Source organism: Microtus pennsylvanicus, chromosome 1, assembly GCF_037038515.1.
Source record: "Microtus pennsylvanicus isolate mMicPen1 chromosome 1, mMicPen1.hap1, whole genome shotgun sequence".
NCBI classification, from domain to species: domain Eukaryota; kingdom Metazoa; phylum Chordata; class Mammalia; order Rodentia; family Cricetidae; genus Microtus; species Microtus pennsylvanicus.
Genome location: NC_134579.1, coordinates 174,849,738 through 174,866,121, shown reverse-complemented (window position 1 = coordinate 174,866,121; position 16,384 = coordinate 174,849,738).

Sequence of the window (16,384 nt, the reverse complement as noted above, 5' to 3'; positions counted from 1 at the left end):
GTAGACCAGCCTGGCCTTGAACTCACAGAGATCCGCCTGCCTCTGCCTCCCAAGACCTGGGATTAAAGGTGTGCGCCACCACTGACTTCGTGGTGATAGACAGATCACTAGAAATGGGTTAAACTAAGACGTAAGAGTTAGTCAATAAGAAGTTAGAGCTAATGGGCCAAGCAGTGATTTAATTAATACAGTTTCTGTATGATTATTTCCTGGCTAAACAAGTTGGGTGGCCAGGACAAACAAGCAGGCCCTCCTCCTATATACCATTAGCAAAATTGGTGACTAGAACACTTGACCTGCCCTTCTTACCCTTAGTCAAGATGGCAGTGAAGCATCTCCTTTAACCTTAAACAAAATGGTGGTGGTTTATGGTCACCCTTAGCAAAGATGGTGCCAAGATGGCAGTGAAGCATCTCCTTTAACCTTAAACAAAATGGTGGTGGTTTATGGTCACCCTTAGCAAAGATGGTGCCTGTCCACCTGTAAGACATTGTATTGATTTTTAAACCATACCCTTAGTAAGACACACATAAAGGATACAGGAATTCATCATAATCATGTGCATGTGGCCACAATATTTACACATACATCCTAGCATTCGCTATCAGCCCACAACCAGGCAGGAAGGAGGGTCCCACCACTCCTGGTTGCTGCAGAGAGGATGGGAACAGAGCAGCAGCACAACTGGGTAAGAAAGAAGAACCCATCACCCTTGGCTTGATGGTGCAGCAGCAGTGGCAGAGACAGGATAAATGGAAGAACAAGACGTTTTGAAGAGGAGCAGGAGATACGTAGCAAAATGGAACATTTTCAGGTAGAGGGAAGACCCCAACCCAGACGGACTTAGCCACAGTGGGAGGCAGTGGGAGACTGGAGAGTTTTAGCACACTGGGAACAAGAGGTGGCAGACAGGTAAGCAAAGAAACAGAAAGAGCAGAGGCAGCACTACCAACTACTGGATGACTGGCAGACAGTTTCCACAAGGGAGGGAGGGAAGATCCCGAATCTGTATCCTCCAGAGTCCAGAGACTAAGGGAAGAACAGATATGATTGGCACAGACTACCTCTGTGGTCCATCGAGCACAAAGACAGAGGCCAGAGCTCTGAGCCCAAGACTGTGGGTGCTCAGTACTAGGTCTTTCAAATTCTTCTGAGTGATGCCATAATGTGAGAAAACATGGCTGAGAAAAATTCTCAGTTATGGAAAGGGAAGGGGCCCACTATTACTGCCGATTCTGCCGGTGTTGGGTGTAGAATTCCAGTGATCCTTACTTGTGAAAAGTGGCCAGGTTGAAAGTTACTGGGTACTTATGGGCCTTAAACTCCTGGCCAGCAGGAGGAACTGCCAGGAGAGCTTGCCGACTTTCACTGTATCAAATATTGTAAAACAGTGCTAGGGGAACCTTGGTGGGTGAGCACCAGAGGCCTCATAGTTGGTGGGAGACAAATACTTCAAGCAGACAGAGCTTAAGTGAGTTTATTGAGAGAAGAGTAAAGTGGAAGGAAGAGAGAAAGAGAAATATAAAGAAGAAGAAGAAGGGGAAAAAGAGGCCAGGACCAGCCTGCATCTCCAGAAGTGCAGCAGGAAAGAGGATTGGTCTGTTCTTATTTCTAGAGCAGGATATTGTCATTAATACAAGAGGATTTTATTGCTTGTATCAAAAGAGACTATCATGAGATTTAGCAAGTAAGTGCCTTCTGTCTATATCAAATAGCATTATCAACCCTACCATTTCACTGGAGGCTGCAATTAGCAAAAGACAGCTTATACACCATTCTGACAGACTGATTTTCATGTGTCCCTAAAGATGCCCAGGAAACAGGTGGTTGAAGGTGGATGCTATAAAGTAATCCTGGTATGGGCGATCCTTCTGTCTATGTGTTGCTTTTATTGGTTAATGCTTTGGGCCTACGGCAGAGCTATAGGGGAACAGAGCTAGGCAGGAAAAACTAAACAAAAATGCTGGAAGAAGGCAGAGAGCGACACCATGGAGCCACTGGAGACAGACACGGGGAACTCTGCCCAGTAAGCCACAGCCACGTGGCAATATACAGATTAATAAAAATAGGTTAAATTAATATATAAGAGTTAGCCAATAAAAAGCTAGAGCTAAGGGGCCAAGAAATGTTTTAATTGATACAGTTTCTGTGTGATTATTTTGGTTCTGGGCAGCTGGGACAAAAAAGCAGCTCACCCCAACATAATCCCACACTCAAAGATCACTGTCCTCTGCGCAAACAGGGAACAGAAACCAAATCAAGCAGTTGAGAGAGAGCATGCAAGTTTTATGGCTGCATTTATATTATGAGACCATGCCCAATCATTAATGATGATGATGATTAGATTGGGTTAAGAAAATGTGTTCTTAGGATAGTTAAAAAAAAAAAAGAATGGGGCTGGAGAGATGGGTCAGTGGTTAAGAGCATTGTATGCTCTTCCAAAGGACCCGAGTTCGATTCCCAGCAACCACATGGTGGCTCACAACCATCTGTAATGAGGTCTGGTGTCCTCTTCTGGCCTACAGACATATATGCAAACAGAATAGTGTGTCCATAATGAATAAATAAATATTTTAAAAAAAGAATGAATACTATTGGGAGAAAATGAAGACAGAAGTGCCTCATCAGAGAATGCTGTCATCTTCTAGACATAAGATATTGCACATTCAAGATTCTGCTGTTTGTTCATGAGTGAATTCCTCCTGAGAATAATGCTGGAAACTATTTTGTCACTAGGTTATATAGACTCAGTCAAAATATAATTTGTGAGTCTATTATTTTGTGATTTTTTTGTGATTCTGTTATTTTGTGATATCTTTCTGTAGCATACATCCATTGAAAAGGTCTCCAACCCAAAATAGAGTTTAACAAGCATAAATTATTGTCAATATCACCAGAAACTTATGAATAAAAAACATTATTATAAAATACTAGCATTAATTGGTGTCTGCTGCTCTTTGACTAATTGAAAAATGCTGGTGTGGAGTAACCAGTAGGTGGGGGTGTTGACCAATATTTTCAAGGTTATCAAAAGTCTTTCTGGAAAGCAAGCTTGTGAAAACACATGTGCCCTATTATTGTACCTCATAATAATAGGGAAATTTTTTTTAAAAACATATAGCTTTCTAGAGTTTTTAAAAGTATGCATAATGATTGATTCAGCCTAGAATGTGAACTCTGGTGCTCTCAGTGTACACAGTTACTGCTTTAGCCTTTGCCTTTTGGCTTCATGGTGCACTCTAAAGCAGTGTCTCCTCCTCACTTATGGCAAAGTGCATTGCTAGTAAAGTGCCCGTGTGTCAAAATGTAGTGATATAAAACCTTAGCAGTTCTTCTTCTTCTTGATAATAGTTATGGAGCAACTGCTGCTTAGGGCACAAGGTCACTTAGGTGATTTCCACTCTTGTTATCTTAATAAAGGTTCCAGAAGGCCAGCATTATTAGATGGAGTCTACAGTTAAGGGAGCTGAAAATTGTATTGCTTAGCTCAGTTCACCCAACTTGTAAATGATGGAATCAGAATTTGAGTCTACCATTGGCTGATATTGTACTAGGAGGTTGCTTGTTAGTTTCCCAGCAGCACAGACTCCTGAAACTATATTATTTAAATCACTGCTTGGCTTATTAGCTCTAGCTTTTTATTGGCTAGTGCTTGCATCTTAATTTAACCCATTTCTATTAATCCGTATATCGTCACATGGTTGTGGCTTACCAGAACCCAGAGTCTGTCTCTGGCTGGGCTACATGACTTCTCCTGACTCTGCTTCCTTTCTCCCAGCATTCAGCGTAGCTTTTCCCACCTACCTCTGTTCTGTCCTGCTATAAGCCCAAAACAGTTTCTTTATTAATCAATGGTAATCACAGCATACAGAAGGGAATCCCACATCATAATATCATGCTTTATTTTTCATTTGCCTAATAAGTATCCCAAATGTTTGCTGAATTTTCAAAGAGAAACTCCTAAGTTAAATATATAATAACCCATATTTACATCAAAGCACTGAACACAACAGCTAAGCCAAGGAATCAGCCTTAGTGCCTTATAAGAAATACTTATCAATATACAGAAAATGTGGTGTGTTTACATCATTGACTCTTGTTAGCCACCTTAGCTAACTCATTAGCCACAAAGAAGAAGGAAAATTTATCATTTTCAACAAAAGGACATTGTGAGAAATTAAATAAGAGATACAGAGAGACAGAGGCTATCTATTTGCCACACATGTGGAAGCTAACAAAAGTTGACCTGAAGATGGAGGGATAATTAGTAGATAAAGGGAGGTGGTTTTTATCAGTGCCCAGGTGCACAATGTATGCTTGTGTTTAAAAAGGCACATGGAATTCCATTCATGTGTGATTAATAAAGATAATAGGATGTTCGCTTGTCCTAACACAATTTAAAATAAGTGATAGCCAGAGTGTATTTTGCAGTTAGAGTTACTCCAGAGCACATAGATGTTAAGCACAATCAGAAAATAACTTCTCCTTTGGTAACACGCCTACCGCACTTACCCATCTTGCCCTGCAGCATCAGCCTCACTGTGGAGCTGTCTTAACACATGTGGAAGTTGCCTGTATAACGACACAAGGGCAGTGCTTTGCTGACTTGCCTAGGAAGTTCTCTTTGCAAAAAGCCATCTAAATCTTAAAAGGAAAACAATTTTCCCAGTGCTTTGGAAGAAAACAGAGATGATAGTCTGAGATGATTAGGTACAGCCTATCAGGAAATGTTTTTTGTACCTACATTCAACAAAATACTTGGATCTAAATTTTATATTTTAAAAACGTCCTTCAAATTTCTAACAAAGTTTATGCAGGCACTTAGTTCTATAAATTTTTCTCTTAGGATTGTCTTTTTGTACTCCCATAGATTTTTGTGTGTTGAGTTTTCATTTTCATTCAGTTCTAAGAATTTTTAAAATTTCTTTCTTTATTTCTTCCTTAAACCAATTATGGTTCAATTGTACCAACTAGCTTCCATGAGTTTGTGTTCTTTCCATTATTTTTATGGTTGATAACTAACTTTATTTTATTGTGCTCAGATAGAAGTCAGAATGTTATTTTAATCTTACTCTATATGTTGAGATTTGGGCTGCTGAGAAAAATAAATATTCCTTAGTGTTTAGATGGAATGTTATGTAGATACATGCTAGATCAATTTGTTTTATCATGTCATTTAACTACAGAGTTCCTCTGTTCAATATTTTTTTTTCTAGATGACCTGTATATTGGTGACTGGAGGGTATTGAAGTGACCCACTATCACTGTGTTGGGGTCAGTCTGTGGTTTTAGTTCTAATGGTATTTCTTTTATGAAATTGGGTGCCATTGTGTTTGGTAGATATATGTTTAGGATAGTAATATCCTGTTGAAATTTTTTTTATTTAATTAGTATAAAGAGTCCCTCCTATCTCTTCTGACTAATGTTGATTTGAAGTCTGTTTTGTCAGATCTTTGATTAGCTATGCTTGCTTGTTTCTTAGTGTTGGAGGGAGGCTGCTTGTTGGTTCCTGGCAGCTCAGTAGCTCGTACCCAAAATAATCACACAAAAACAATATTATTTAGATCACTGTTTGTCTCATTAGCTCTAGCTTCTTATTGGCTAACTCTTAAATCTTAATTTAACCCATTTTTAGTAATCTGTGTATTGCTACAAGGCTGTGGCTAACTGGGTAAAGTTCCGGCATCAGTGTCCAGCAGGGCTACATGGTTTCTCCTTGACTCTGCACTTCTTTCTCCCAGCATTCAGTTTAGTTTTCCCCATCTAGCTCTGTTCCCCTATAGCTCTGCTATAGGCCAAAAGCAGTTCCTTTATTTATCAATGGTAATCATAGCATACAGAGGGAAATCCCACATCATCTTAGCTGCATTTTCTTGAAATACTTTTCCATCCTTTATTCTGAGATGGTATTTTCCATTGATAATAAAGTATGTTTTTTGGAGACAGGAAAAAGGAATCCAATCTGTTAGTCTGTATCTTTTTTGGGGGTGGGGGACAGTTGAGGTCATTAATATCAGAATTACTGAACGGTGTGTGCTAACTCCTGCCATTTTGTGATATTTTCTCAGAACTCTTTTGATTACCTATCCTTGTATTTATTTGTTGGTTTGTTCCCTTTGACCTCTCAGGTGTGTTTAATCCTTCTCTTCAAGATAAAGTATTCTTTCCAATTTCCTCTGTAGAGCTGGTTTTCTAGTCATAAATTCTTTACTCTGTTTTTATCCTAGAAAGTTTTCATTTTCCTCTCAGTTTTAAAAGCTATTTCTGCTATGTATGATGATCTAGGTTAGTGTTGTGATCTTTCAGGCTTTGGATTACATCTTTCCAGGCCCTTCTGACTTTCAAGGTTTCTGCTGAATAATCAGCTGTTTTTATAAAAGGCCTTTTTTCATACATGACTCGACTTTTCTCTCATACATTTTCAACACCCTTTATTTATTCTGTGTTTGTAATGTTGCAACTATAATATATCTTTGAGAATTTCTTTTCTGGTTTTTCTATTTGGTTTTTGGTAGGTCTTTTTTGCCTGGATAGGTATCTCTTTCTCAAAGTTTGAGAAGCTCTCTTCATAGTTTTAATAAAAATATCTCCCCTTCCTTTACTAAGGCATTCCTTTTTTTTTTCTAGGACCATAATTTGGAGGTTAGGTCTTTTCATACTGTGCCAAAGCTCTCCCATGTTATATTCATGTTTTTCATCTCACTGACCTTTATTGAGTGATGCAGTTCCTCTCCTTAGGTTTTCATGCCCAAGTCTGTCTTCAACATGAAGACATCAGTGACACTCTCACTGGCACTTTTATCTGTCTGAGTTTTTGAATTCCAGCATCATTTCAGTTTGGGTTTTATACAACAATTCAAGCTCCATTTCCATGTCTTGCTTGACTGTCTCCTTATCTTCTTTGAATTGTTTGGCCATAATTATAAACATTTTATTGAATTCTTCGTAAGTTCATCCATGTTATTTTTCATTAGGGGTCATTACTACAGGGTTTGTATTTGGGGGAGAAGAAATATTATTTTGGCTTTTCATCTTGTTTTTATTTGCTCATGTGGAGTTAATTTGTTGATGGAGTTTTTCTTTTTTGTTCATGTCACCTTTCTTCTTTTACCACAGGTGTTTACAATGTTGAGGAGGGTGGTAATTCATAGCAGAGTTGGAATTTCAATTTCCTCTGGTATCATTATCCCTGGTCTTCTGCTTGTTTGCCTTCAGGGGCTAAATCAAGAGGCCTGAATCAACTTTGCTCTGACAGTGTGGTGCTGGGTCTTAAGACCAGATAGGGCAACTGTATGGAAGCTAACAAGGTTCTAAGTTTTCAGGTCATCTGTGGAAGGTGAAGAGCAGGCTGGCATCTGAGGAGAGAATAGTGAGCTGAATAGTCAGCAAGTCAGGATACTGAAATAATTTCAAATTACAATAAATAGCGCCCTGTATGCAAATGAATTGATGTACTGGTTAAAGATAGAAAACTTGGAAATTGTTTTCAATGTTTATTTGATTTTATTTTGAAAATTCCACGCGTAAGTACTGTATTTATATCATTTCCACTACACTCTCTACCTTCCCTGTCTCCTCCCTACTTATCTGGGTTAGTTGTTGTTGTTGTTGTTGTTGTTGTTGTTGTAGTAATTAACTTGACAAAAGCTGCAATCACCAAGGAAGAAAAGCCTCAAATGAGGAAATGCCTCCATCAGACACCTGTAGGGAAGGATGTGGGGTGGGGGTGGGGTGTTCTCAATCAGGGATTGACAGAGAAGGGCACAGTCTAGTATGGTACCATCCCTGGGTAAGTGGTACTGGCATATAAGAAAGGTAGCTGAGCAAACCAGGAAAAAGAAACCAGTAAGCAGCTTTTCTCCATGACCTCTGCTTCAGTTCCTCCCTCCAGGTTCCTGCCTTGTGTTTTTGTCCTGAGTTCAGTCCTGGCTTCAGTGATGGAGTGGGACCTGAGAGTTGTAAGATGAATTAAAATTTTTCCTCTTCAAGTTGCTTTTGGTCATGGTCTTTTTCACAGTAATATAAAACAAACTAAGATACCACTCCCTTTCAAATTCATGACTTCTTCAACTATTATTATGTATGCAATTTATATATTACATATAATATTATATATTACATTTACTGTTTCTCACGTATAATGTGTGGAGGGCTGATTATCACTGGAGAAAACCGACTATCTCCATTAACTGCCTATAGCTATTAATCTGAGGATAGGTCCTTGTGCAGTTTCTTCCGTCTTTGTTGGTGTGTCAACAGGAGCTATCATTATGCAGCTCTAACATAGGCAAGACTGTCAGGTGTGCTGAACCCTGTCATACATAGAAGACACTATCACACACTAGAATCCTAGTACTCTGTCTATTGCAATCTTTCTGCCCCACGTTCTGTGAAGTTCTCCGAGACTTGGGTGTAAGGATTGTGTTGTGGATGGGTTTGATTTTAAAAACAACTTTAGTTGCACAATATTCACAAGGAAAAAAAAACATCTAAAATGAAATGGTAGATTATGACTAAAACATGTGGAAAACATGTACCAAGTCTACGGTAACCAGGAGAAAACTAGTATAAGGCAAAATAATTTCTTTTGTTTCATTTTGTTGTTGTTGTTTTGGTTTTTTGAGACAGGGTTTTCCAGTAACTATGGAGCCAGTCTTGGAACTCACTTTGTAGATCAGGCTGGCCTCGAACTTACAAAGACCTACCTGCCTCTCCTTCCCAAGTACTGGGATTAAAGTCGTGCAACACCACTGCCCGGCCTGGCAAATAAAATTTAAGAGAAAATATATTTAAAAGGATAAAATGAAAAACCCATCAAAAATAGAGCTACACACATATATGAATAATCCCAATAGCACATATATGCATACCTACTGATACAGCTTGAAGGTACAGAAACACTGGCTATATCCGTCTGTCTAAGCTACTTTTCTATTTTTGTGAAAAGACATCATGACCAAGATAACTTACAAAAGAAAGAGTTTAAAATCATAGGAGAATGGAATTCCAGTTTCAAAGGGTCAGAATCCCTGACCCTCAGGAAGTATAAAAGCAAGCAGGCAGGCACTATGGCCGGCAGCTAAAATACAGGACCCTCAAAGAGGGGGGTATAACAGCAAGCAGGCAGAGCTCCACAGCAGCTGCTCAGAAGTCAAGTCTTCCTCCACCAGCTCAAGGCCGAGAAAGCTAACTGAGAATGTCTCCAGCATTTTGAAACCTCAAAGTCTGCTCCCAGTGACACAATTCTTCCAAAAAGGCCACACCTCTGAATGTTTCTCAAACAATTCCACCAACTGGGGAACGAGCTTCTGTTTGATTACTTATGTTTGAGTTGCATTGCCACTCAAGCCGCCAAACCATCTGACCTCCAGAAATTTCAGAGGTGAGAGACTTGGCACGCATAATAATATCCTGACTAATTCACTAATTACTTAGTTCAAATGAATGCTTTTTCTTTTATTTATACACACAAATCCTTTTTATTAAGGCAAACTATTATCATCTTAAGAAATAGTTCAGAAAATACTAATCTAAAAATTTGAATTATTTTCCTATGTCTCCAGAAGCTCACATGAAATGTTACCAGACCTTCCTGGCGTCCAATCTAACAAAGTATCAAACACCTCTATGGCTAGCATTCTATCATTCACCCAAATCATATCTTCTTCTCTTCTTCATGTTTTGTTTATCTTCTATCCCCTGGAAGAGATTTTATTTTTGTGATCGAGCTAAGTGTTTTTATTTATTTTGTGGTCCTGAGAAAATGCTTTCATCATCTCTTATTTACTGAGGAAAATTATGGTAGCTTTAAACTAATCACGAAAATAAGATATAAAAAAAGACTAAGTAGGAGACAGTAATGGGTTTAATATTGGAAAACATTAATTATTATGATGTTCCTGTCTTTCTCATCACTGGCTTTGAAGAAAGTTGGGAGGAACTTTTGATCTTCTGTGTTTTCCAAGAAATATGTGCACTGTTAGATTTCGGTAAACAGAAGGACAGAACCATAAAACTCAAATCAAATGCCTCAGCCACACCTCATTAAAATATTTATATACTTAGTAGAAGACAAATAGCTCACATTTTATCTTTTACCCCACATTTCTGAATATCTTAAGATAGATAAAACAGTACTAAATACTGGGATATATCGCATGATGTAGCTTTCTTGAGAGTTTATCCACTGCCAATTACAGACCACGCAGCCACGTAGTCTGAGAACCTCAGTTTGTCTTGGAATCTTCAGTGACTTTATGGCAAAAATTTATAAGGGAAAATGTTTGAATTTTAGAGATGGCATTTTTTTCTAGTAATTTTGAACAGATGGACACTTAACCTATATAAACCACAACTAAAAATTTGCCCCTCCTATCCCTTGGTAAATTGCAAATTCTATTTATCTCATGGAATTTTTTTTTATTACTAGAAATAGTTATTTAGAGATGAAATTAGTTATTTCTAGGGATCTGACTTGAAATTCTCTGGGAAAGGGCTTTAAGCATCAGAACATTATGTGTTCAGAAAGAATCTGTTCTGCAAGTGTGTATAGCACACCAAGTGTTGCCCAGCGAATCTGACATATGGGAGCTGTTCTTGAATACAAACTTCAAGGATGGAGATCTGTGAAAAAATACAAACAGGAAATTGTTACAATATTAGAAACAAATACTTAAACAGAAGTAGATGTAACACAGTATTTTTCAAGTGCTGAAAGGAACCAACTAGAAAACAGAATACAATTATCAATGAAAATACTTACAAGGAAGGAAAAGAAAATCAAGATGTGGATAGTTGAATGAAAATACAGGGAATTTATCTCCAGCAGAAATAAAATGGGGAATTATAGGACATTCTTTTCGCTTGTTTGTTTTCCTTTTATCGAGGATAGTTTTTTCCTCTCACATAATATATCCTGATTACAGTTTTCTCTCACTCAACTCTTCCCATTCCCTCCACTACTCCCCTGCTTTCCAGTTCCACTATCTTTCTGTTTCTCATTAGAAAACAAACAGGCTTTTAAGAGATAATAAAAATATACAACCAAATAAAAATAGTAAGATAAAACAAAAACTATTATAGCAGAGTTGGACAAGACAAACAAGCAGAAGGAAAAGAGACCAAGAGAAGACACAGGAATCAGAGACCCACTTGTTCACACACTCAGGTATCCCATAAAAGCACGAAGCTGAAAGCCATACTATATATGCAGAGGACCTGGTGTAGATCCATATAGAGCCTGTGCATGCTGAATATAAACTCTATCTCTACCCTCTAGTTCTTTACCCTATACATAACCCTTGGTGCTACAGATTCTAGCTTGGTTGTCACTGACTTAACTAGTACTAACATGTAAATAAATATATATCATATTTGTCTTTTCTGTCTCTGGGATACCTAACTCAGGTTGGTTTTTTTTTCCAGTTCCATCCATTTGCCTACAAATTTCATAATGTAATTTTTAAATGGCTGAGTAATGCTCTATTATGTAAATATTATGTAAATGTACTGTATTTTCTTTATCCATTCTTCTGCTGAGGAATATCCAGATTGTTTCCAATTTCTGGCCATTATGAATATAGTAGCAATGAACATGACTAAGCAAGTATCTCTGTAGTAGGGTGAAACTTCCTTTAGGTATGTCCAAGAGCGGTATAGATGAGTCTTATGGTAGACTGATTCCCAGTTTTCCGAGAAACTGCCACACTGACTTCCAAAGTGGCTGTACCAGTATCCACTCTCACCAATCATGGATGAGTGTTCTGTTTACTCCACATCCTCTCCAGCATGAGCTGTCACCTGTTCTATTGATCTTAACCATTTTGACTTGCATTTCTCTGAGAGATAAGGATTATGAACATTTCTTAAAGTTTTTCTCAACCATTTGAGTTTCCTCTGTTGAGAATTCTCTGATCTGTACCCCATTTTTAGTTGGGTTATCTAATTTCTTGATGTCTAGTCTTAAATTTTTCTTGGGAATATGTATGTTGTATTCTTTATACTGTTTCCTGCTGAATATGGATGAAGGCATCTTTAGGGTCCCTAAGAAAATTTGATATAATGCCAAGTCCTGGGAAGACCAGCTATAACCTTTGTTGATAGATCAAGTTTCAGGAGGTCTCCCCTGATCAAACCAGGATTATTAACCTGGAACAAATCCACAGTCTCTTGTTTCCTGTGGAAACAAAGGCAAAACCTCTTCTCCAAAGCATTTTAACTTCTATTTGACAAATACATGTTTTGACTTCCATTCTTACAATATCTAGGCTGGTTTCTTCCAGCCCTTCTTTCAATCCCATGTCTCTTAGCAGCTGTCATTTGCTTATCAACAAACAACAAAGTCAAAAATCAACACAATACTATGGAGGATCCAGACCCCCTGTGAATTTCCCATCTTACATGGCTTTTTATTTTTTATATTCTTTTATATTACTCTTTAAAGACTCTATTTTTTTAACTCTTTTTTTTCTGTGACTACTGATAACCCATTTTCTTTTCTTTCTTAATTTTACACACATTGTTAAACATACAGAAACCTGGACCTCTTTTACTGCATTTTTTTTTTAGCCTTTTTTGACTGCGTTGAGCAAATGTTAGATTGCTCAGCTACACCTGGATCCTCCTAGCAGCTTTGGTACCTGGCTCTGCCCACTTGATTGAGAACTGCATTAAACCTTTCTAGACATGGAAGCTGGTACCTGCATTGCCACAGTTTTTACTTGTCTACCATTTCTAGTTTCTACTTAGTACTGCTGGCCGAACAGCAATGCCTCTTAAAGGAGCTGTGTCCTTCCTTCCTTCCTTCCTTCCTTCCTTCCTTCCTTCCTTCCTTCCTTCCTTCCTTCCTTCCTTCCTTCCTTCCTTGCTTCCTTCCTTCTTCCAGCTTTCTTAGGCCCTACATGGAAATTCAGACCCATGTTGGTATGCCAAAATGTTATTGGTTGTTCTTTACTCTTTTGCTCTTTGGCCTTCTGGAGTGCTTACAACCCAGCTTCCAAATAAATCATACACAAAGACAGACCTATTATTACTTTTAAATGCCTGGCCTTAGCTTGGTTTGTTTCTAGCAAGCTTTCCTTAACTTAAATTATCCCATCTATCTTTTGCCTCTGGGCTTTTAGCTGTCTCTATCTCTGTATACCTTTCTTTACTTCTTATTCCGTGTCTTGCCTATCTTTTCTCCTGCCTCAATATTGACCATTTAGCTCTTTATTACACCATTAATTGTGTTAGACAGGCAAAGAATCACACCTTCATAGAGTTAAACAAATTCAACATAAAAGAATACAACACATCTTTGCATCACTAAAAACAAATGCTCCATCAGCAAATGTAACACATCTTAAAACAATATTCTCAACAAGATTTCTTTATATATTTTGCTTATTAGCTATCTATTAGTTATGTAGTTGATAAAAATATTTTCCCATTCTGTAAGCTGCCCTTTTGTCTGGATGAAAGTACCCTTTGCTTACAGGAGCGTCTCTGTCTCATGAGGCTCCATTTTTTAATTGTAGATCATAGTGCCTGTACTAAAGGTACTGTGTTCAGAAAGTCTTTTCCTGTGCCAATGAATTCAAAGCTATTTCTTACTTTTTTTATATCAGGTTTAGTGTCTCTGGTTTTATGTCTAGGCCTTTGATTTATTTGGAGTTGAGTGTTGTACAGGATAATAAATACAGTTCTAGTTTGATTTCTCTGCATGCAGCCATTCAGTTTGGCCAGTATTATTGGAATGTTATATATTTTGCAGTGTGTATTTCTGAAGTCTTTATATAAAATCCAATCCCCATTCCCATCCCCAGATGCACAGCAAACCACTGGATGTGGACTCACCCATCCCCCTGCCTAGATACCTGGATCTAACAGTTGGAATGTTCTAATTTTTTGAATGTTATACTAACCTGGTGAACATCTAGTGGGCCAGTCATAATTCCAGAGGTAACCATTTATATGACTAACAAACATCTAGTTGACTCCTCACCTATCCAATAACATACCCTTGTCAAGGTTATTGATGTCCTGAATTTTGCTAAAGCCAGTGGTCAATTCTCAGTCCTGCTCTCATTTCACCTAAGCAGAATTTGACCAGATTGACCATCCCTACAAGCATTTCTTCATCTCCAGAGTCTCCTCTAACTCATTAGTTGCTTTTTCTTACTCTTATAAACTCTTCATCCTAATGTCTTTGGTGTCAGCCCTCAGACCTCATCTCTTTAACATCTGCATTGATATTTAATGAAGATATTTCTTCTAATTCATTAACTTTAGCACTTCTAATATTGTAACTTTAATGATGATTTTTGTATTTATATTTCTAGTTTGAGCATAACTTCCAAATCTCATGTTTAAATAACCGTTGCTTACTTAATATCTTCATTTAAGTATGAAACCACAAATATTTCAATCTGAAAAATAAGAAGTGGAAATCCTGGTATTTCTTACTCTAATCCTGTTTCTCCTGCCTTATTGTTCATCTCAAGTAAATGACCAGCTGAAGCTACTAGTTGCCCAAAATAAAAATTTGTAGTCATCTTTGAATCTTCTCTTTTTCCTTTACCTCAGATTCACTATATCATCAAAATATACCAACTCTAAAATATGCATAAATTCAGAATTATTGCCTGTCACTTTCTTTGCTACTACCAGTCTCCAAGGAGACAACATCATCTTGCCTGGGTGACTATGAGAGTTAACAAACTGTTTTTGACTATCCTCAGCATAGAGACAAAATTATCCTTCAAAATGTATATTAGACTATATCTTTCTACTACTCAAAACATCCAGTTGTACCCCACTTCGTAAAGAACCAAGTCTATGCAGTGGCTTGAAAGGCTTCTCACCAAACTCATGCCTCTTCTTCATCATCTCTCACCACTATCCCTTGTTCACTTTTCTCCAAGTTCCCTGCCTCCTTGCTGCTCTTTTGTGTTCTTTCTTTCAAGCCTTTACCTTTGTCCTTACCTGAATCGCTCATCCCTCCCATGTCCATGTGATGTTTGCCTTAGTCAGGGTTCTCTAGAATAGCAAAATTTAACAGAATCAATCTCTCTTTTTGTCTTCGTTTCTGTATGTGTGCACATGTGCATGCCTGTGTGCATGTGTGGTGAGTGTGGTGTGATTTATTAGATTGACTCACAGGCTGTGGTCCAGCTAATTCAACAATGATGACCTGTGTACAGAAGATCTAAGAATCCAGTAGTTGTTCAGCTCGTGAAGCTGGATGTCTCAGGTTGTCTTCAGAATAAGGCAGAATCCCAAACAAACGGGTTTAAGGCTAATAAAGGAATGGACTAGAAGACAAAAGGAAGCAGGTAAACAAGAGGAACTTCCCTCTTCCATGTCCTATATATATAGGTGTTGTAAGGAGGGAGGCTGCTTTTTAGTTCCCAGCTGCTCAGCCCTGAAATAATCACACAGAAACTGTTTTTTTTTTAAATCACTGCTTAGCCCATTGGCTTTAGCTTCTTATTGGCTAACTCTTATATTAATTTAACTCATTTCTATTCATCTTTCTATCACCACTTGGCTGTGGCTTACTAGGTAAAGTTCCCAGTGTCTGTCTCCAGCGGCTCCATGGCTTCTCTCTGACTCTGCTTTTCTTTCTCCCAGCATTCAGCCTAGTTTTCCCTGCCTACCTAAGTTCTGCCTTGCTATAGGTCCAAAGCTATTTCTTTATTCATTAATGGTAATCACAGCACACAGAGGGGACTCCCACATCATATAGGTTTCCATCAGAAGGTGTGGGTCAGGTTAGAGGCATGTCTTCCTTCTTCAAAGATCTAGATTAGAAGTGAATCTTTAAAAGATCCAACTAAGCAAAATCAATCAATCAATCAATCCCTCACAGGTGTGGCCAGCCCTTTTGGGTTTTAGTTAATTTCAGATGTAGTCAAGTTGACAACCAAGAATAACCATCATTTCCTTTAGTCTTTGCTCACAAGTCACCTTGCTGGAAAGAGTGTCTAAATTGCCAGAATAAAAGTCAAGGGACTCTGGGAACTTCTTTTCTTTTTAACTGATTTATTATTCTTCAAACCTTCTAAAACATTATAGTATGCATGTGTGTATAGATGTATAGCAATTGCTCATTAAAATACAAATGTTACAATGAATATTTTTCCCTGTTGTATTCTGTCTGTTTCTGTGGTGTCTATGATAAGGTCTGATACACAGAAACCTCTGAGTATTTGCTCAGCAAATGAATATGCTGTAAGCATGGCTTGTAATATCTCATCAGCAATTAAAGAAAACATTTACAGGAAAATGAGTAGTTGGACTAATCACCAGGTAATTGTCCACTGCTACTAAATGAAGGAAGCAATTTTCAGATGTCAGCAGCATAAATGGCCTAAATCCTCTCTGCTCTTCCTCAGAGAACTGA